At 38.2% G+C, this 21,193-nt stretch overlaps 1 protein-coding gene and 1 long non-coding RNA gene across 21 annotated transcripts in view; one reads left to right on the top strand and one right to left on the bottom strand.

The window, feature by feature from the left end:
* The window catches only part of TIAM1 (TIAM Rac1 associated GEF 1), a 354,474-nt gene extending 346,031 nt beyond the window's left edge, over nt 1-8,443 (bottom strand). For 12 of the 19 annotated variants that reach the window (XM_069074990.1, XM_069074987.1, XM_069074981.1 and 9 more), the window contains exon 1: nt 8,298-8,443. The gene's annotated coding sequence lies outside the window, so the exon portion shown is untranslated. The remainder of the gene's footprint in view (nt 1-8,297) is intronic. The other 7 variants (XM_069074992.1, XM_069074991.1, XM_069074984.1 and 4 more) reach the window with 2 other exon arrangements.
* Nucleotides 8,444-8,561: 118 nt separating this feature from the next.
* The window catches only part of LOC138151479 (uncharacterized), a 19,802-nt gene continuing 7,170 nt past the window's right edge, over nt 8,562-21,193 (top strand). The window contains exons 1-2 of one of the 2 annotated variants that reach the window (XR_011165833.1): nt 8,562-8,978; nt 11,941-12,114. This is a non-coding gene — a long non-coding RNA (uncharacterized lncRNA). The remainder of the gene's footprint in view (nt 8,979-11,940; nt 12,115-21,193) is intronic. The other variant, XR_011165832.1, reaches the window with a different exon arrangement.

Consider the following 21,193-nt stretch of genomic DNA (forward strand, 5'->3'; position numbering starts at 1 on the left):
GAGTACCTGAGTTCAAATCCAGCCTCAGACACTTGACACACTTACTACCCGTGTGACTTTGGGCAAGTCACTTACCCCCAATTGCCCTCCAAAAAGCAAAAATACCACTAATAATAATAATGAATTGTACAACCAGGGACAAAGGAAAATTCCTACTTTGTGACAACATCCTCTCTATCACCTGCAGAAACTGGTATTTCTAAGACTAAGGCAAAACAGAAAAAGGCAGCTAGGGACAAGATCTACAGGGCAATAACCACACATCAAGTGCTTAGAAGGAATACAAAATACATACCTTAAAAGTTTTAACCACAAGAGGAATACAAAGACTAATAGACTAAATAAGCATAAGGGTCTTGAATAAAAGTATAGAAAAGATAGAAAAGTGAAGACAAATAATGAAGTAAAGGTAAAAAAATCCTTTTGAGAAAAAGGCAAAGAAAATTAAATTTTAAATACTATGAAAAAAAATTGAAGGGGAAAAGAAGGGATATTTTACTTGAATAAAAATTTTAAATGGTGGAGAAGAATTAAACAAATGGAAGAAAAAACAGGGAAGCAATAAGCAAAACTAGCAATGAGCAAAACCCCAAAAGTTAGGAAAGAAGTAACAAATTAATGAAGGGAGGTGGCCTTCAAGGTGAGGTAAAGAAAGCTGGTTAGAATAGCATTGCCTTCAAGTAGATTAAATTAGAATAACTGAAGAAACAGTGTTTACAGAGGAAGAAGAAAAAATGCTGATTCAGAACAAGCAATTAGAGACAAATGAAGGAAAATATTAATCTAACTCTCATAATTTTAAACGTGGATGCCTGAAATGTGGCATTCCCCATCCCTGAATTTTAAACAATCCAAAAGAACAAAAAATATTGGATAAGAAAACAAAACCCCATGAACTGTTGCTTACACAATATACACGTAAAAACTAAAGATACTAGGGCGGCTAGGTGGCACAGTGAATAGAGTACTGGCCCTGGAATCAGGAGGACCTGAGTTCAAATCTGGCCTCAGACACTTAACACAAAAACTAGCCGTGTGACCCTGGGCAAGTCACTTAACCCCAATTGCCCTCCAAAAAAGCTAAAAAAAAAACAACTAAAAACGAACAGAATAAAAATGAGGAACTAGAAGAAAATTTACTATGCATCAGTTCAGTCCAAAAAAAGTAGGAATTGTAATTATGATATCAGATAAAACAAACATTCACTCACAACATAAAAACAGTATAAACAAGAGAACTACATTGTTCTAAAAGGAACTATAGACAACAAACCAATATCAATATTAAACTCAGTGTCTGATGAACCAGAAAATATAAACTATTTAGGAAAGACCATCTTATTTGATAAAAACTGATGGGAAAACTGAAAAGAAGTCTGACAGATATTAGGTTTAGACCAACACCTTACAACATATTCCACAATACATTCCAAATGGATACATAACCTAGATAGTATCATAATATAAAAAAAAAATAGAAAAGAAATCTTACTTTTCTCAGCTATGGATAGCAGATATTTTCTTAACCAAACAAGAGACAAAGGTAATTACAAAAAATAAAACAAATAACTTTTATTATATTAAACTGAAAAGGTTCCAAGAGAAACAAAATTAATGAACCTGGGATAAGAAGAAAAATAGTCAAATGGAGGGAAAATATCTTTATATCAAATTGCTTTGACAAGTTTTCTACTTAAGTTATATAAATAATTAACAGATGTGTGTTATGTATTTACATATATGCAGGTACATTCGTATGAGGTAAATATATACATATACACATATATATGTATGTATTTATGTGTTTGTACATACACGTATAGATAGAGAGAAAAAGAGGTAGTTGGGTAGGTAGCAGAAAGAAGATAGAGTGCTGTGCCTGGAGACAGAAAAGACCTGAGTTCAAATTTAGCCTCACTAACTTCTTAGCTGTGTCACCCCGGACAAGTCATTTTACCTCTGTTTGACTCCCTTTCCTAAACTGTAAAATAGGGAAAAATAATAGCACCTACTGCCCTGAGTTGTTGTGAGGATTAAATGAGATAAAATGTGTAAAATGCCTAGCACATAGTAGGTGCTATATAAATGCTAGCTACTATTATGACCATAAGTTATTCACAATATTAAAAGATAAGAATAGTTCTCAAAAGAACTGCAGACTACTAACAACCATATGAAAGGCTGCTCCAAATCACTAAAAATTAGTGTAATGCAAATCAAAACAATCTTGAGTTTTCATCTCACACTCAGCAAATTGGCAAAGATAACAAAAGTTGGAAATAATCAAAGTTGAAGGGGTTGTGGAAAGATTGGCATATGAGTGCATTGTTGATAGAGCTGTGAATCAGTAAAACCCAGGGGTGGAGAACCTACAGCCTCCACTCTATGTGTGGCCCTCTAGGTCCTCAAGTGCAGCCTAGAGGGCTACATGTGGCCTTGAGACCAAAGGTTCCTCGTCCCTGGTATAACCACTTAGGAAAGCAATTTGGAAATATGCAAAAAAGGTAACTTAACTATCCATACCCTTGGAATCAGAGATTCCATTTCTAGTCTTCTACCCACCCCAAAGAAATCACTGCTACAAGAACAAAGTTGCCAAGAAAACAAAATATTTATAGTAGCACTTTTTGTGATGGCAAAGAATTGGAAACAATGTAGATGCCCACACATTTAAGAACAGCTAAATAAATTGTGTTACATGAATGTAAAGGAATATTACTAGCTATAAGAAATAAGGAACATGATGAATACAGAGGAGCAAAACATCAAGAATTGATGAAGAGCAAAGTAAGCTGAGTCAAGAATAACATAGAAAGTACAATGTAAACAGAACCACCCCCTAAAAAATCAAAAGTGAATGCTGGAAAATCACAAAGAATACACACACCTTGAAACAGAACACCCCATTCTCACCCCTTTGTAGAGGTGGGAGATTCATAAGTGTTGTACATTCATATATTTTCAGAATTTTTTGATATATTGATCAGTTATGCTAATATTTTCTCTTCCTTTTATTTTTTATCCTTTAAAAAATACTACTTGTTGGGGCAGCTAGATGTCGTAGTGAATAGAGCACCAGCCCTGGAGACAGGAGGACCTGAATTCAAATCCAGCCTCAGACACTTAACACAAAAACTATCTGTGTGACCTTGGGCAAGTCACTTAACTCCAACTTCCCTGCCTTCCCCCTTCAAAAAAAAAATATCACTTGTTGTATGGGATGGTTTCCTGGGAGGGAAAGTGTAAAGGATCCTGGGAAGGAACAACAAAAAATAAACAATAAAATCTTATTTTGAAAAAATAAAAACATTATTGTGAGAAGGGGTCCATAATCTTCACCAAACACCCAAAAAGGTCCATGACCCACGTTAAGAACTCCTTTTCTGGATCTTATGAATGTCTTGAGGAAATCACTCTAGACAAGGATCTTACTTACACTAACTTTCCAGAAATGTGAAGAGAGAGAGAGCTGGAATGGGGGGGGAGGGGGGGTAGTTCTTCAACTGTATATCCTTTTATATTGAAACCCCATTTTATTCCAAAGACCATTTTCCCCCTTGTTGCGCATTTGTCTGGCTGTGCATCTTGTACGTTAAAAGAAAAAATGCCCAAAACATTTTTAAAGACTCCTCAACCCCAAAGATCACATCATTAATCTTTACACTACCATAACAAGAAAAGAAAAATGAGACCCTGACATTTAATCTGGGGGGGGGAAAGACAATGGAGACAGTATATTAACATATTTCAAATTAATCCCTGCTCCTATCTAAGTTTTGGGGTATGGAGTTGCGAGGGGGGGGGGGGTGTGGATAGGGACACTTGTACCAATGTAAAAAAATTGAGATTACAAAGTTTAGATCTTTAAAATGAAATAATATTTCATTTGTGAGAGCCTAAATAACAAGACAAAGTAGAGGTGGGGATTAACCCCTTTCGAAGATCAATATTCCACAGTTTTCCAAGTCTTAAACAACGAAGTCATTACTTCAAGGATCTGCGATTTTGTCCTTTGACAAACAGGTATCAGCAGCCCTCCATAACTTAATCTATAGTGCTCAGGAAATGCTATAGCTTAAAAAATTCATTGCCCTGTGGCCAACCTTTTCAAACCTAGCTAGACACTTTTTCTCAGCAGACAAACAATTCATTACTTAAAGCCCTTCAGGCTTGGTGGCTTCTAACAGAGCTGTAACAGAACTCTACTAAAGAACCCAAGGCTACCTAAGGTACTTGGAAGAATTAGAGAAGGTCTTTAGTGGAGCCATTATTAAAACTCTAAAACTAAACTTACCTTTTTTCCCTTGCCAGTAGCTCCTCCCTGACTCTGCCACAACCTATAGATGTAGTTTCATTACTGACTCCTAGACAAAAGAGCAATACAGGTTTCACATGTTCTCATCTTCTTATCTGTACCATCCATTTGCCATTCACATACTACTCCAGGGCCAACCCCAAGGAGTGGAAAGTTCAATCACCTAGGAGTCCAAAGACCTAAATTCCAGCCTTCTTCCACTGAATAGCAATGTGACATTGGGCAAGTGATTTGACCCGTCCAGACCACAGTTCCTAGCCATAAAATGAAAGGCATGGAAAGTTTCTTTACCACTCTAACAACTTACAAATTTACTTTAAACAAAATAATTGCTAGGTCCTTGAGGATAGAGAACTGATAATCATTAAATAATGTTCAATAATTCCTGTCCTGAAATTTGCTTAGCCTACTCTATCCACTTAGAAATTTGTATCTAAAATAAACAAATGAATGGGAAAAAAGCAGTAGAAAAATGAGTCAGGAGTAGGATGTAATGGACAAGGAAAGGACTTGGACTCAGGAGCATGAGCTCAAATTACACCTCTGACACTGACTATGTTACCTTAGCCAAGTCACAATCTCTTTTTTTTTTGGAGGGGGAAAGCAAGGCAATTGGGGTTAAGTGACTTGTCCAAGGTCACACAGCTAGTAAGTGCCAAGTGTCTGAGGCCCGATTTAAACTCAGGTCCTCCTGACTCCAGGGCTGGTGCTCTATTCACTGTGCCACCTAGCAGCCCCTCACAATCTCTATATGCCTCAGTTTGCTTACCATTAAAATAAAGGGGTTGGACTCAGTGACTTCAACAATCCCTCTCCGCTCTAAATCTACGATCATATTTTTCTGGACTCCTGGCTCATGGTACGATAGTATTATTTGAGACAGGAAAGAAGACAGACCAAAGCTATTTCAACACTCTTATTTAGAAAGAGAGGGAGGAGAGGGGAAATGGAGTAGTCCTGAGAGAGTAAAAAGTCTTTCTCCAATGAATTGAGTGCAGCTAAATTATCAGCTAACAAGATCTCTTAACCATACACTTCCTTTTAAATCTTGCTCTCAAACTTTATCCCACAAGGAAGCAAATAGAACAAAAACTAGCCCTCAGCAACTGCACAAAACAGAGATTTCCCTGATTATGCCCTGAAAGGCCCCAGAATTATTTCTGATTGCTAACACTGATTAACTTCACTACCATTAGTATTAAAATTAAAAACAAGTTATTAGCCTTATAACCACAAGTAGTACAATAAATTGCAGATAGAAGTAATCAATCTGCTCTAAGATGCTAAGACATGTTGATGATGAGTATTTTAAGGATACCTCCTTACAGAAGAGCAACTAAACTAGAGGGATTTTTCACTGGAAAAGGTCATAAAGAGTTAGGTTAAAAGGAAATTTCATGTGTCAGAGATTATCATCATACGTCACAAAGCAAAGAAATGTTGAAAAAGCAACAACTATACTTGAAAAATCCTAGGGAATCAGCAAAGATGTTAATTAGTTACAGGTAACAAAATTATGAAAATCAAGCTGGACTCGAGGAGAGGGGAGAAGATCACCAACCCACCCTTCTGTGGAGGTGAGAGGTACACTGGTGTTACACATTGCATGTTTTCAGACTTTTTCAGCATCAATCAGTTGTGTTTTGTTTTGTTGCTTTTTGGAGGGGGGAAGGTAGGGCAATTGGGGTTAAGTAACTTGCCCAAGGTCACACAGCTAGTTTTGTGTTAAGTGTCTGAGGCAGGATTTGAACTCAGGTCCTCCTGACTCCAGGACCAGTGTTCTATTCACTGCGCCACCTAGCTGTGCCGTGTTATTTTTTTTTAATACCATTTGTTACATGGGATGGCTCTGGGAAAGAGGGATTTTGGGGATAACGATGATATACGAAGCAGAAGACATAAGTAAAGACATTAAATCTTGGATTGAACTACATAGCTTCTGAGGTTCCTTCCACTTCTGTAGAGATGATTCCATTATATAAATGACCTGTGCTTGTGGTAGAGAATCTTTGGTTAATTTTTTCTGGAGATGGGGGAGGGAACAGATATCAATATTAGGCATAAAGGGCAGTCTTCTACTCATGCTTTATTTTCTCCATTCAACTCAGTTTTTAACTTATTCCACTGAAGTTACCTTCTTCAGTGGCTCTTATTTATTCAGCATCCTTTGATAAACCTCTATTTCTCTTCTCAAAGATGGTACTTAATCCCTTAGCTGTTTGTCCTTCTTATTGTGTGTATATGTTTGTATATACACATACATGTGTGGGCATCTATCATTTTGCCCACACAGCAACCATGCAAGATGAAGGAATTGGAAGGTTCTACATCTTCTCTAAGGCAAACAACTTTCTCTGACATCAAGTACATAGCAAAGCAAACTAAAGGCTAAGGCTAAATGAAACACAAACCAGAAAAAGCAATACTACATTTGTGAGCATGCATGTAATATTAAACACCTAAACATAAGCCCAAACAGAACATGAGATGTTAAAGGCAAAAATACCACTGAGCCATTTTAAGGGGGGTGGGGAGGAGTGGAGGAGGTTGAGAGGCAGCTAGAAACAATCCCTTAACTCAAGGTATGGGGGAGAGGACATGGTAAAGTCAGCGCTCATAGATTACATCAACATCTCAGCTTTGATGCCTCTCTCTCTCCTCCCCCAGGCTTTTCAGCATTGTGGGCCCTCTGTTGTTGAAATCTTCACTGCTGAATCCTACAGTTCTAGTCAATCACTATCCCCTGTACTTCAATGAAGACGATTCACAGACACACCACATAGCTTACTAAAAGCCTTGCTCATCAGAAGCAAAGACACAAGCTAGCATGGAAGGGGAAATGGAATTAAGGAATACATTGCACTGCATCATCATCTCTGAAAAAGAGCCTGAGGAAAGTCACCTGACAGTCTATAAGGCATCGCCCACCCATTTACCAACCACTCAAAAGGAAAGAGTCAAGCAGATTCCAGGAGCAGCAAGCTCTCACCCAATGATGAAGTCTGTAAACAAAAGCAGGCCCAGCTCAGACGGAAAGTGGCATAGAGGGGATAAAGGGACAATATAGTGGGGAGGAGGGGAGTTTGGCAGGGAAGAAAAGCCAGAATTACAAAAATTGTAATTGCAAACATCCTGCTTCACAACACAGAGGGCGCACAGCACTGCACTCTCTAAGTGCCCAGCGCCTTGGAAGCCAGAGCCCCTGATGACAACTCATTGTCTCGGGCTTCAGTTAAGAGCAGCCCAGGAGATCAGGCAGGATATAAGCATTGTAAATCCTCATTCACCAGCTAGCTCCTTTCTCCAGCTAACCCATCACCAGATTTCACTCTTCCTTCCCTCTGAAGCCAAACTTACCAGCTAAAACACATAGTGAAAATTATTTATTAGCAAGACGCAAGGAAGTGGCATCATGCCTGAGCCCCGCAGGGAAATGGAGATAAGGGGCAGGAGAAGGCAGCCTCTTCAAAAACGCACGGCCTGAGGTCTTTAAGTCGGCCAGAGATTTACAACCAGCACAGATACTCGTACTCTCAAAGTGAGTAAGATTACAATGACGGACGAGCATTGACTGACAACGTAAACCCTCTTTGCCAACCGGCTCCATCAATATCTTGTCCCAACACTAAGACTAATTCTCCTCTGCTCTTTCAGCATCTCCACTATTCTTTTTCTTCCTTCTCGCAGTTTGCAAAGCCATTCATATTAACTCTACTGATTTCGTCTCTTTTCTCCCCGCCTTTTACACACACACACACACACACACACACACACACACACACACACACACACCTCTAAATAGTAGCGAAATGAAAACAAAACCGAGTAAAATCTAACCGACCGAGAGCTGAGACCTGGGGGGGGGGGGGGGAACCCCCTTGGATGCTGAAAATGAGATCATACGGACATTTACAGCAATCCCTCTATTTTTCCTCCCTGCCTATCCAGACTCGCGTTCCCCACCTCGCCCGCCAGCACTCACCTGCAATTCCCCTGGCCTGTATCTTTGCAAAGGGAGCTAGAGACAATAAGGAGGACCCGCACGCTGGGCACGCCAAGGAGTCTGGCTACAGCCACCGCACGATGGCTGTTACCTACGTAGCCTAGCTAGAAGTAGAACAGCTGCGGCGCTACACGCTACACGTAGGGGCTGCGGACCCCAGCTCAGGTTCGCCCAATCCGAGGGGGTTGTGTGGTTACCGCAGGCGGCCCAAGGGGCGGGAATGGAGGACGCCACGGAAAGTCTACCTACGGTTGGAGAGACTGGCGGTCGCTCTGCCTCAATGCGGCCAATCAAGGGCAGCCGATGGAGTAGCGGGGCGTTCAGAGTTGGGATGTACGACTATCCAGCGCACGTTGGTAACGAGGCTTTCTTCTAGGCCTGGGCTTAACTCGCGGGAGCGCAGGGACTGCTGGAAAAAAACGCCTGCTCCTCGTCGCTCTCCCTGAACTACCTGAGCGGGGTTCCAGGAGTAGAGCAAAAAGAAGGCAGTCGGGAAAGGGGCTGAGGAAACAAAAGCAAAAAGCCCCCCGTGCAGTAGGTCTGGAGGACTGCTTGTCTAGGTGCCTAGGTAGAGGGAGCCAGTGAATTGTAGCAAAAATCCTCCAGTTGGCGCGGGCGAGGCTCGTGAAATGTTGGATTGGTCGCAAGGTAACTCAAGCAGTGAGTATATGAAGTAGGATTTGAACCGAGCTCTTACCTCCTAGCTGACCATACACTACTCTGCCGCCACGCCCCCACCCCCACCCCCACCCCTACTTCCTTTTCTCCCACCTGGGGCCGATGGGTTAAGGGCCTAGAAAGGGGGTGGGGAAAAGCAATGAGAAACCTTACAACGCCGTACTTTGTATGGCCGTGCTGGAGAAAATGGGAGGGGATGAGATGGGATCAAGGGTGCACAGAGAAAGAAAGGTTCTCTTTGTCAAGGAGGAGGGCCTGGGGTGAACTAGGGAAGAATGGGAGGTTGTAACTGCATAGGGCATCAGAGTTGTACAAAAGGCTTCCTGCTTATAGCCCAAACTTGCCCCAGCTTCTGGACGTGCTCAGTCCTGTTGAGAAATTGCAATGTTAAACTCCACTTCTACCAATTTTCGCAGCTTCGTGTCACGTGGTCGCTGCTTGACATACTGAGCCAGTGAGGGCTTTACTGTCAATCCACATGCTATTAGTAAAGTTTCATTTTACATATATTTTAGATTTAAAAATCAATAGAAATGTCTTCTTCCCACCCCTCTATGGATCATATATACTGTTATATCTATATCTCCACTTTTGGAGATCATTACTTTATAGAATACATAAGAGAAAACATGGACAAAAATCTTATGGGATGATTAAGCATGGAGGAGTATATGGTTAGATCTGCTACGGTGGAGAGAGCATCCATCCTGAAGAGGTAATAAGGGGCTTTTTCTTCTTCAAGAGATCTCTAAGGAGTGATACTTAGAGCTGTTACTAGCTAACTGGGAAGGGAACTTCAGAGACTGAGACCTTGCTAAAATGGGATACAAAATAAAAGAGGGAAAGAGAGACAGGGTTCCTGGTAGGAGGAGATGCAAAGACCAACTTCATATACTTCCCAGTATGGCTTAGAGCTGGCCAAGGTCCAATTAATTATATTTAACTGACTGAACTTGACTGTAAGACACTCTATAGAAGGTTATACTATACTGGCCTCTCCTAGCATACTTCTTGGTGCACGATGGACATTCAGCAGATGTCACTGACTAGAAACTTAGGCAATCTCTTTGCTTATCCTCTTAATAAAAATGGGAAATAATGTAATAGGCCTCATCTTGGAGGTTTCTTCTCCTGTAAACGAATGGTTATAATAATAATGAGAGGAAGAATAACCTAGTGGAGACTGGCCTTGAAGTCAGGAAGACCAAGATTCAAAGCCTACCATTGCTACATGCTTACTTTTTGACCACAGGAAAATCTTTTAACCTGTCAGTGTCCTAGATAGCTCTCAAAGACTATAAATTGCAAAGAACTGCTGATCAACATTTGTAGAGAGTTTATACACTGGGAGTTCCTTTTACTAATAAAATCACAGGATTAGACAAAAAAAAGATAAAATCATAATTACACATATAGCCCTTTAAAAAGGGTTAGTTATGGGGCGGCTAGGTGGGGCAGTGAATAGAGCACCAGTTCTGGAGACAGGAGGAACTGAGTTCAAATCCAGCCTCAGACACTTAACACTTGTTAGCAGTATGACCTTGGGCAAGTCACTTAATCCCAATTGCCCTGCCATTCCCCCTCCAAAAAAGCAAAAAAAAAATGGGGGTTAGGTAGCACTTTCAATACAGAAACTGTGTGAGACTAGGAAGGACACGTATAAATGACTCCATTTTATAGATAAGGAAACAGAGAGCTCTGAGCTCTAGCTAAGCAAGTGTCTGACACAGAATTAGAATCTCCATCTCTTGACTCCCAATTTCTAAATCACTTAGTAATTCTTAGGTCAAATAACTTTATAAAGTCTTTTTTTTTTTTTTTTGCTGAGCTAGACTACAGACTGACTCATGTATGTAGTACTCAGAATCTTTGGCTAAGGACTTTGACTAAGTTTTTCAAGTTAAAAAAAAAGTCTCACTGTATGGAAATCTATTAGAAATAATAGAATATTTTCTTTAATAGTGCCTATGAGCATAGGTTTAGTTTTATACTACATACATTCATATTTGTCAATGTCAACTATGCCAGCAGGTATACATAGTCAGTCTTCTAACCTCAGCAAATTGCAGGATTTATTTTCTCAAGATGTACTGAGTCACATCTCTCAGGTTTTCCAACCACCTGCAATTGCTGGCCTCTGTTAAGGAAATTATTTTGTTTCTAGGAGAGCCTCAGGAGGTCATAAGCATTCCATCTGATTGCCTAGTGTGCCTTCTTTTAGCTACTTAAATTACAATATCCTTCTTTAGTTCATTCTTGTGTTCATTCATTTATGGAACTGAGCACTTACTCTGTTCAAGGTACCATGTATTATTCTATCTGGCCAGCTATTTGTTTCTTCAGTATCATGGTGGACAGAGCACTGCATTTGGAAGGAAAAGGCCAGATTTGGGTTTCTACCTCTGCCACTTATTAGCTGTGTGATTAGGGAAATCACCCCCCTTCTCTGAACCTCAGTGTCCTCACATATAAAAATTATGAGATTGTCCTTAATGATCTGAAAGTATCATTCAGCTCTATCCAACAATCTGTGATTCCAGGCAAACCTCTGCCACTCTACCTGTGTCCTCCCCAGCTGTAGCTGACTTCTGAACATCATGACAATTCAATTCAACAAACATTTATTAAGTGCCTAGTAAAATATTGTTCAAGGTCCTAGAGACACACTAGACAACACACAACCTTTGCATTCATGGAACTGGGCTTTAAGGTTTACAAAGTAAACGAAGTACACTATTCAGGTATGTAATACAAACAGAAGTCATGTTTTATAGGTGAGAAAACTGAGGCCCAGAGGCATGAAAAGACGTGCCCAAATTACATATCTAGTAAGTATTCAGAGACAGGATTTGAATGCAGGTCTTACTGGCTCCAAGGCCAACATTTTAAAATTTACCTGTTTAAGAATGCTTTATTGATGCTTTTTTTCTCTTTTTTTTTTAAGTTACTGTCCCTTTCCAATGATCTTCCCTCCCACAAATCCCAAAAGAACCTTTCCTTTGTAACAAGTATAGTCAAGCAAAGAATATCAACATGTTGGTCATGTCTGATCTCCTCAGATGCCTGCTGTCCATCAGTAGGTGAAAGACATGTTTCACCATCAAGTCTTTTGGTTATGGTAGGTAGGTATAGGGTAAGTACTTTGATCAGCAAAATAAAGTCTTTCAGTATTGTTTTTCTGTATATTGCCGTGGTCAGTTGTTCTCCTGCTTATTTACTTTGCTCTATATGAGTTCTTATAGATCTTCCCAAGTTTTTCTAAATTTTTCATATTTATCATTTTTATGGTGTAAGACTATATACTGTTACACTCATATATCACAGTTTTTTCATCCCAGCCCCAATTGATAGGCAACCACTTTTCTTCCAGTTATCTGATTACAAAAGAATACTATCATAATTATAAATATACATTGATATCTATGTGTAGGACCTTTCCCTTTGTCTTTGATCTCCTTGGGGGGAATATGCCTAGTACTGGTATATATGGCTCAAAGTGTATGTGCTAAAAAATAACTTTTTTAGTATAATTCCAAAATGTTTTCCAGAACAGTTAGACCAATTAACATTTCTACCAATAGTGCATCTCCTAGAATAAAGGAGTAGGCATAGATGAAGGAGGCTCTTTTCATAAGTATAACACCAATTAGTACTAACTCCCCTTTTTAATCCTGATTGGAATTGGTTTTTTCCAAACCACACTTTGGGAGTGGTTCCTGGAGTTGGCATTTTACCCCACAAGACTCATGGTAGAGGACAATGTCTTGCTGCAAAACATCACAGGCAATTGTGCACTGACCAAGTAACCAGATTCCTGGGGACATATGGAATAGCCATACTTTCGGACCTTGCCTTTATATAGTCTTTCCACAGATAATTTGACTCAGTAGGCTAAGCCCCGTCTCTGCTTTCAAAGTTTTTATTGGTTTATTTTTTTTCAAATAAAATTATATCTGAATGAATTGTTCCCCTACTCACTTCACTCTGCATCACTTTATAGAGGTCTTCCCAATTTCCTCTAAAATTATGCATTTTGTCATTTCTTGTGGCACAATAATACTCCATTAAATTTATATAATATTATTTGTTCAGCCATTTTCCAAAAGGTAGATACCCTGTAAGTTTCTAGTTTTTTTTTTGTTGTTGTTTTGTTACTATGAATAGTGCTACTGTAAATATTGGCCCTTTTTTCTCTTTCCCTCTTTGATATGTAAACCTAGTAGTAGCATTGCTGGCTTAAAGGATATGTATGTACATTTTAGTGTCATTTTGAACATATCTCCAAATTGCTTTACAAAATAAATGGCTGGACCAATTCATAACTCTACGAACAGTGTATTAGAGTTCCTGTTTTCCTACAGTCCATCCGATATTTGTCACTTCCGCACTTTTATCATCTTTGCCAATTTGTTAGGTATTAGGCAGAACTTCAGGGTTGCTTTAATTTCCATTCCACTGATTAAAAGTGGTTTGGATCATTTTTTTTTATACAGCTATGGATAGCTTGGATGGCTTCCTTTAAAAACTGACTATTTATATCCTTTGACCATTTATCCAATTACAGAATGGCTCTTAGTCTTATGAATTCCAGTCAGTTCATTATATATTCTGAACAAGGGATCTTTTTCAGAGGAACTTGTAAAGATTTTTTTTTTTTTGCCACAAAGTTGTTTCCCTTCTAATTTCAACAGCATTGGTTTTGTTTATGCAAAAGCCTTTTAAATTTTATATAAATGAAATTGTCAGTTTTATTTTCTGTGTTCCTTTTTTGGTCATAAAGTTTTCTGCTATACATAGAGGAATAAAGACAATTTCTTCCTTGTTCTGCAAAATTTGTTTATGATTTCATATTTTATATCCAAGTCTCATGTTTATTTAAGATTTATCTTGGTATACAATGTGAGATGTTGCTCTTTGTCTAATTTCTGCCAGACTACAAGCTTGGTTTTGTTTTTTGTTGTTGTTTGTTTGTTTTAGCAGCTTTGCCAAATAGTTGAGTATTTACTTCAGTAACTGGGGTCCTGGGATTTTTTTTTTCTTTTTGGAGGGGGGAGGGTAGGGCAATTGGGGTGAACTTGCCCAAGGTCACACAGCTAGTTTTTTTGTATGTGTGTGTGTCAAGTGTCTGAGGCCCAATTCAAACCCAGGTCCTCCTGAATCCAGGGCCGGTGCTCTATTCACTGAGCCACCTACCCTCCCCTGGTCCTGGGAATTTTTTAACATTATATTTCTGTGTTTGTTTGCTTCTGTATATTATATACCTAATCTGTTCCACTGGTTGATCTCAGTATTTTTTAACCAATACAAAATAATTTTGATGATTACTCTTTTGTAGTATAATTTGAGATCTGGTACTTTTCCACCATTCCTTCCTACTTTTTTTCATTACTTCCCTTGATATTCTTGATCTTTTCTTTTTCTATATGATTTTTCTTATTGATTTTTTTTAGCCCTCCTTTTGGTAATTTGATTAATACAACACCAAAATAAGTAAGTAAATTTAAATAGTGTGACCATTTTAATTATATTGGGTCAACCTACCCATGAACAATTAATACTTCTCTAATTATTTAGGACTCTATTTCTATAAAGAGTATTTTGTAACTTAGATTCATATGGTTCTGCATATGTCTTGGCTAATCTCCTGATTTTTATATATATTTTGTAGTGATTTTGAAAACAACTTTTCTTCCTATCTCTTCCTGCTGGGTTTTGTTGATAGTATACAAGAATTCTGATAATTTATATGGATTTATTTTATATCCTGCATCTGTAACCAGTTTACTTGGCTACCAGTTAATTTTTTAGTTGACTCAAAATTTCCTAGAAGTTATCATATCATTTGCAAAAAATTATCTTTTTTTAATCTTTGTTCATTTTCGGTCACTTGATCTTTCTTTTCTTATAGCTTTAGCAATTTCTAGCACTATGTTAAGTAGTAGCTATGGTGATAATTGGCATCCTTTACCCCTGATTGTATTGGAATAGCTTCTAACTTTACAATGAATAATAATAATAATATTTTATAGCATTTGCTAATGTGCCAGGCACTCTGCTAAGTACTTTACAATTATCATACCATTTGATCCTCACAATAACCCTGGGAGGCAATGTTTGCCCTTGGTTTTAGACAGATGTTCTTTACCATACTGAGGAAAAGTCCATTTATTCCTGTGCTTTCTATTCTTTGTTTTACAAAGCATATTTAAGTGTTGTATTTTGTCAAAAAAAAAAAAAAAGCCTTTTTAGCATCTATCAATATCATCATGTAGTTTCTATTATTTCTTTTTTTTTTCCTTTTTTTTTTTGAAGGGCAGTTGGGGTTGTGTCTTGCCCAAGGTCACACAGCTAGTTTTTTGTGTATGTTGTCTGAGGCTGGATTTGAACTCAGGTCCTCCTGACTCCAGAGCCGGTGCTCTATTCACTGTGCCACCTAGCTGCCCCTATTATTTCTTTTAATATTGATTTATTAAGTTTACTGTCTTCCTCATACTGAACCAACCCAAAATTCCTAGAATAAATCCAATCTGGTCGTAGTACATAATTTAAAAAATGTTTTATTGTAGCTTACTTGCTACCTTTTCATCTAAAATTCTTGTATCAATGTTTATTAGGGATATTATTCTATATTTTTCTTTCTCTGTTTTGTGTCTTCCTGGTTTAGGAATCAAAACCAAATTTTTACAGTACAAAAATATTGGAAGGGTCCCTCCTTTTGCAGTTTTGCAAGTAGTTATGCAATATTAAAATCATTTGCTGTTTCAGTGCTTCGTTTGAATTCATTTGTATATTGACCCGGTCCTTTAGTTTACTTTGGTAAGTTCATTGACAACTTTTTCTTATATTGGGTTATTTAAATGATCTTTTTTCCTTTTTTTGTTAATCTGGGTATTCTGTATTTTTTTTATGTATTCATCCATTTTCTCTGAGTAATCATTTCTGTTAACATATAATTGGTCAAAATTATTTCTGTTGCCTTAATTTCCTCTTCAATTGTGAATTCAATTTTTTCATTTTTAATGCAATTTGGTTTTCCTTTCTTCCAAAAAATCCAAAAAAATTACTTAATATCTATCAATTCAATTAAAAATTTTCTTCAGAATTTCCACTTTGTTTTTAGATGATAAAGGGGCTTTATTTGCTCTTGGTCTGGTTTTTTTAGTTGTAGGCCCAGTTCACAGACTTGTACATTCTATCATTTGTTGATTAAATCATGTAGATATATAAATTTCCCTCTAAATAGAGCTTTAGCTACATAACATAAGTTTTGTTATATTTTTGTATCATTGATTTTTTTTTTGGAGGGGGGAAGGCAAGACAATGGGGTTAGGTGACTTGCCCAAGGTCACACAGCTAGTGTGTCAAGTGTCTGAGGTCGGGTTTGAACTCAGGTTCTCCTGACTCCAGGGCACTGCAGTGCTCTATTCACTGCGCCACCTAATGGTATCATTGATTTTTGTAAAGATGCCATGCATGCATGACAGAGAAATAAGTAAAGTTCTTTTCCTTCCTGTTCTGTAATTGCCAGAGGACTGTCATCTCTACTTTTTAAAACTTCTTTTAATGTCATTAAATTCTTTCTTGTTTATCTTTTTTTTTAGGTTTGTCTGAAAGGAACGTGTAATAATAGGTAGCATAGTGACTAGAGTGCTAGATTTGGAGTCAGAAAGAGCAGAGTATAAATCCAGCCTCAGACACGTACTAGCTCTGTGACCCTGGGGCAAGTCACTTAATCTCTGTCTCACTTCCCTAAACTGTAAAATGGGACTAATAATACTTTCTACCTCACAGGGTTGTTGTGAGGATCAAATGAGACAATAATTGTAAAGCACTTGGCACAGTGCCTAGCAATAATTGCTATATAAACACTAGCTAGTATTATTATTACATGAGATAACATTTGTAAATACTTAGCACATTTCTTGGCCCATAATAAAGCTATTATTTTTTTATCATTATTATTTAGCACTTACATAGTACTTTAAGGGTAGCAAAGCACTTGATAAATATTCTCATTTTATCCTCACAAAAAACATGGGAGGTAAGTGGTATTATAATCCCCAGTTTGGAGGTAAGGAACCTGAGGCAGGTTAAATGATTTACCCAGAGTCACACAGCTAGGAAGTAACTGAAGTTGCATTTGAACTCAGAGTTCCCTGTGTCCGGTTACAGCACTCTATTATCACACCTACCATTATAATTTTACTCGCAATTTGATTAACTTTTTCCATTTAGGGGTGGATGTGGGTGTGTCTGTGTCTGTGTGTCTGTGTCTGTGTGTGTGTGACCAATCCCCAAATAATGCATTGTGTAGTTATTTGAAATGGAATTTCCTTTTCTATTATTGCTTCTTGGGATTTGTTCTTATCATATAAAGATGCTTTTTGAGGGTTTATTTTGTAGCCTGCAACTTTGCTGAAGCTGTAATTGTCTCTATTCATATTCTTGTTGATTCCTAGGATTTTCCAAGTTTACCGTCATATCATATGCAGATAGGGATAATCACTTTATTTCCTCTTTCCTTGTCTTTATGCCATCAGTTTATTTCCTTACATTTCCAGAATTATATCAAAGAAGAGTCAGGAGTATGGACATCCTGTTCAGTCCTTTATTAGAAAAGGTTCTATAAGCAGTTTTCCGATGAAGAAATTAAAGTTATCTATAGTCATGTAAAAAAATGCTGTAAATCACTATTGGTTAGAGTAATGCAAATTAAAACAACTCTGAGGTATCACATCACACCTTTCAGATTGGCTAACATAAAGAAAAATGAAAATGTTGGAAAAGATGTGGGAAAATTGGAACATGAAGGCATTGTTGGTGAAAGTTGTGAACCAACCATTCTGGAGAACAATGTGGAACTATACCCAAAGGGCTATAAAACTTTGCGTACCCTTTGATCCAACAATATGACTTCTAGGGCTGTATTCCAAAGAGATCATAAAAAAAGGGGAAAGGACCCACATGTACGAAAATATTTATAGCAGCTCTTTTTGTGGTGGCAAAGAATTGGAAATTGAGGGGATGCCTATCAGTTGGGGAATGGCCAAACAAGTTGTGGTATATGAATATAATGGAAAACTTGTTCCATAAGACATGATGAGCAGGCAAATTTCAGAAAAACTTAGAAAAACATACATGAACTGATACTGAGTGAAGTGAGCAGAACCAGGAGAACATTGTATACAGTAATGGCAACATTGTGCAATGTCCAACTTTTGATAGACTCAGCTCTTCTCAGCAATGCAATCTAAGACAATTCCAAAAGACTCATGATGGAAAATGCAGTCCACATCCAGAGAAAGAGCTGTGGAGTCTGAATGCAGATCAAAGTATACCATTTTCTTTTTTTTTTTTTTTGGTATGATTTTTGCCTTTTGTTATGATTCTTCTTTCACAACATGACTAATGTGGAAATATGTTTAATATGATTGTACATGTATAGCTTATATCAGATTGCATGCCATCTTAGGGAGGGATGGAGGAAGGAGGAGAAAAAAATATAGAACTCAAAATCTTATAAAACTGAATGATGAAAACTAAAAATAAATAAATGCTAAAATAAAATAAAGGTTCTAGCATATTTTCATTGCATATGTTGCTTACTTTTAGTTTTAGAGAGATGCCTTTTATGAACTTTAAAAGGGGACTCTGTATGCTTCATACAGTTTTTAGCATAAAAATAATGTACTTTGTCAAAGGATTTTTTCACATCTATTTAGATGACCATGTGATTTTGTATGTTTTGTTTTTCTAATATAATTTTCCTAGTATAAATCCCATTTGGTCATAATGAATGACTTCTTGGATAAATCACTGTGTTTGACAGGATTTTATTTTAAATTGTTGAGTTAAAGATATTGACCAATAGTTTTCCTCGCTTATTAGTTCCTTTTACTTTCCTGCTTTTATCTAGTTATACAATTCTTCAGGGACAGCTAAGTGGTGGCAGTGGATAGAAAGCAGAGCCTGGAATCTGGGAGATTCATCTTACTGAATTCAAATGTGTGAATTTGAATGTGAATTCATATTTGAATAGTGAATTCACACTAACTATATGACCCTGGGCAAGTCACTTAACATTGTTTGCCTCAGTTTCCTCATTTTTTAAATGAGCTAGAGAAGGAAATGGCACACCACTCTAGTATCTTTACCTAGAAAACCCCAAATGGTGTCATGAAACATCAGACATGAATGAAAAACAACTAAACAACGGTTCTTCTTTTCTCTCTCAATTGGTCAAGTAGCGCTCCTTTTCTTCTCCTCCCCTTTAACTAGTGCTGATCATTAGGTTTTTTTTAAAATTTTTCATCCCTTTCCAGAGAGGATTTCTCTCAATCTCCTCATTATCTACTCTCCATTTCTATCTACTTTTAACCCTCATTCTATAATTATCTTGTCCCTCTCTAGTTTCTGGAGCAAAACTCCCAAAATATTCATTCTGGGCTCTTTGCTCTAGGAAGTTTCTCCCACTGCCTTGTAGAACTTGCCTCTTGAATTGCCCTTTTCCATTTTTCCTGGTGACAGAGAAAGCACAGCTTCATTGTAGGACCCTACCTCCTACCACATCCCTGATCATGCATCCCAACCCATTCAATACCTTCCCATGGTAGTGAGGCCCCACATGTAGCTTGGTGGGAGGCAATAAGGTGGGGAGTAGGTTATCATTGTGGGATCTGGAGGAGGTCAGAATAGACATATCCAGCATCTCCTCCCCCCCACTCTTCCCCAAGGGAAACTTTAATTCCTGCTAACAAGGGAAGCAGAGAGTTCTGACTGCTATTTCATTAGTCATTATTATACACTACAAGTTTGACACCTTTCCCACCAAATGCCAGTTTCAAAATGAACATATATAAATCAACTAGCCATGAAACTCATTTATCTAAATCAGTAGCAAAACAGAAATTACAGAAAATATATATAGGAGAATATTTATCAGACCATACAGAGTGAAGGAGTTCTGATGAGAGTGAGATAATAGCTCAACAGGGAGACAGACAGACCCAGATCTCACCCATGGGAAATTCCTCAAAGTCTCTAGTGTAAAAAACTGGGGACAGGGACATGTTGGAGACTTCTGACTTTTCCTGTGTCTTCCCAGAGACCTAACCTTCAGAGGTTGGCCTTTTTTCTAGAAGCTTGAAGTCTAAAGAGATGCAGCAATGAGAAAACAACTCAAACATTCAAAGCTTGAAAAGAACTGGAAAGGACTTGAAGCTTGAAGAGATCTCTCTCTCTGTTACCATCTCTGTCCCACCCCTCATATAGGGCAGGGCACTCATCTCTACCAGGGAAAAAAGTCTCATGGACTTTGGGACTAGGGTTACACCTATTCCCAATTAGAATAAAAATCTCTCTGTGTCCATGGCCTCCCCCTCTCCCAGAGTCCAGTTGACCCTAGGAGTTTTAACTCCTCCCCACGTAAGGTGGGATAAAGTGGTCTTTTCAAGCACTACATTCTTCAGACCACACTGAACACAATGTCCCCATTTCCCTTCATAGAATTCTCTTCACCTATAGGAACATTTATCAATGGAAATCCCCCCTGACCACTAAAGCAAGATCCTACTTTTCCCCCCACCCTTTTCAGTCTTCTTCCCTTCCTCCTCAACTGCTCTCCTTCAGGCTCTTCTCTTCCTGAAACTACAGGGTTTACCTTTGTTGCAGCAAGCACCCCAGTGTCCCCAGGGTGCCTGCTCACACAGGTTCTTGGATCTGCTTTGTTAAAGGAAAGCAACTCAAAATGGGTTAACAAGCTTACTTTAATCAGTCAGACATATATCGTTTACCTTGTTCAGGAGAAAAGGTCAGCACCCTGAACCTCAAAGTATACAGGCATAATTATCAAGACAGAAACATCAAGTAGACAGCTTTCCAAACTGTCCAACCATTACATCCATACCCAGTCAACATCTGGGTTTCCACATTCTGGGTTTTTCAAAGCCGGGGGACTCTCAACAACGGCTTCCCAGAATTCAGATCAAATCACAGAACACTTCTCAAAGTGAGTCCCAAAACAAAGCTACACATCAGGGCTTATATAGCCTTCTCCAGGCTCAGAGAATGTAACAACCTTATTGACCCACTGGCCAATCAAAAAGTATCTACTGAAAAACAAGCCTCCCTTCCCCAGGCTTCTGGTGCACTTTAGCCTAGGGGCAGGGAAGATCTTTAAAATTTACATTCGCATTACA

Source organism: Petaurus breviceps, unplaced genomic scaffold, assembly GCF_028583685.1.
Source record: "Petaurus breviceps papuanus isolate PSGF00001 unplaced genomic scaffold, PetGlider_PUasm1.0 90897, whole genome shotgun sequence".
NCBI classification, from domain to species: domain Eukaryota; kingdom Metazoa; phylum Chordata; class Mammalia; order Diprotodontia; family Petauridae; genus Petaurus; species Petaurus breviceps.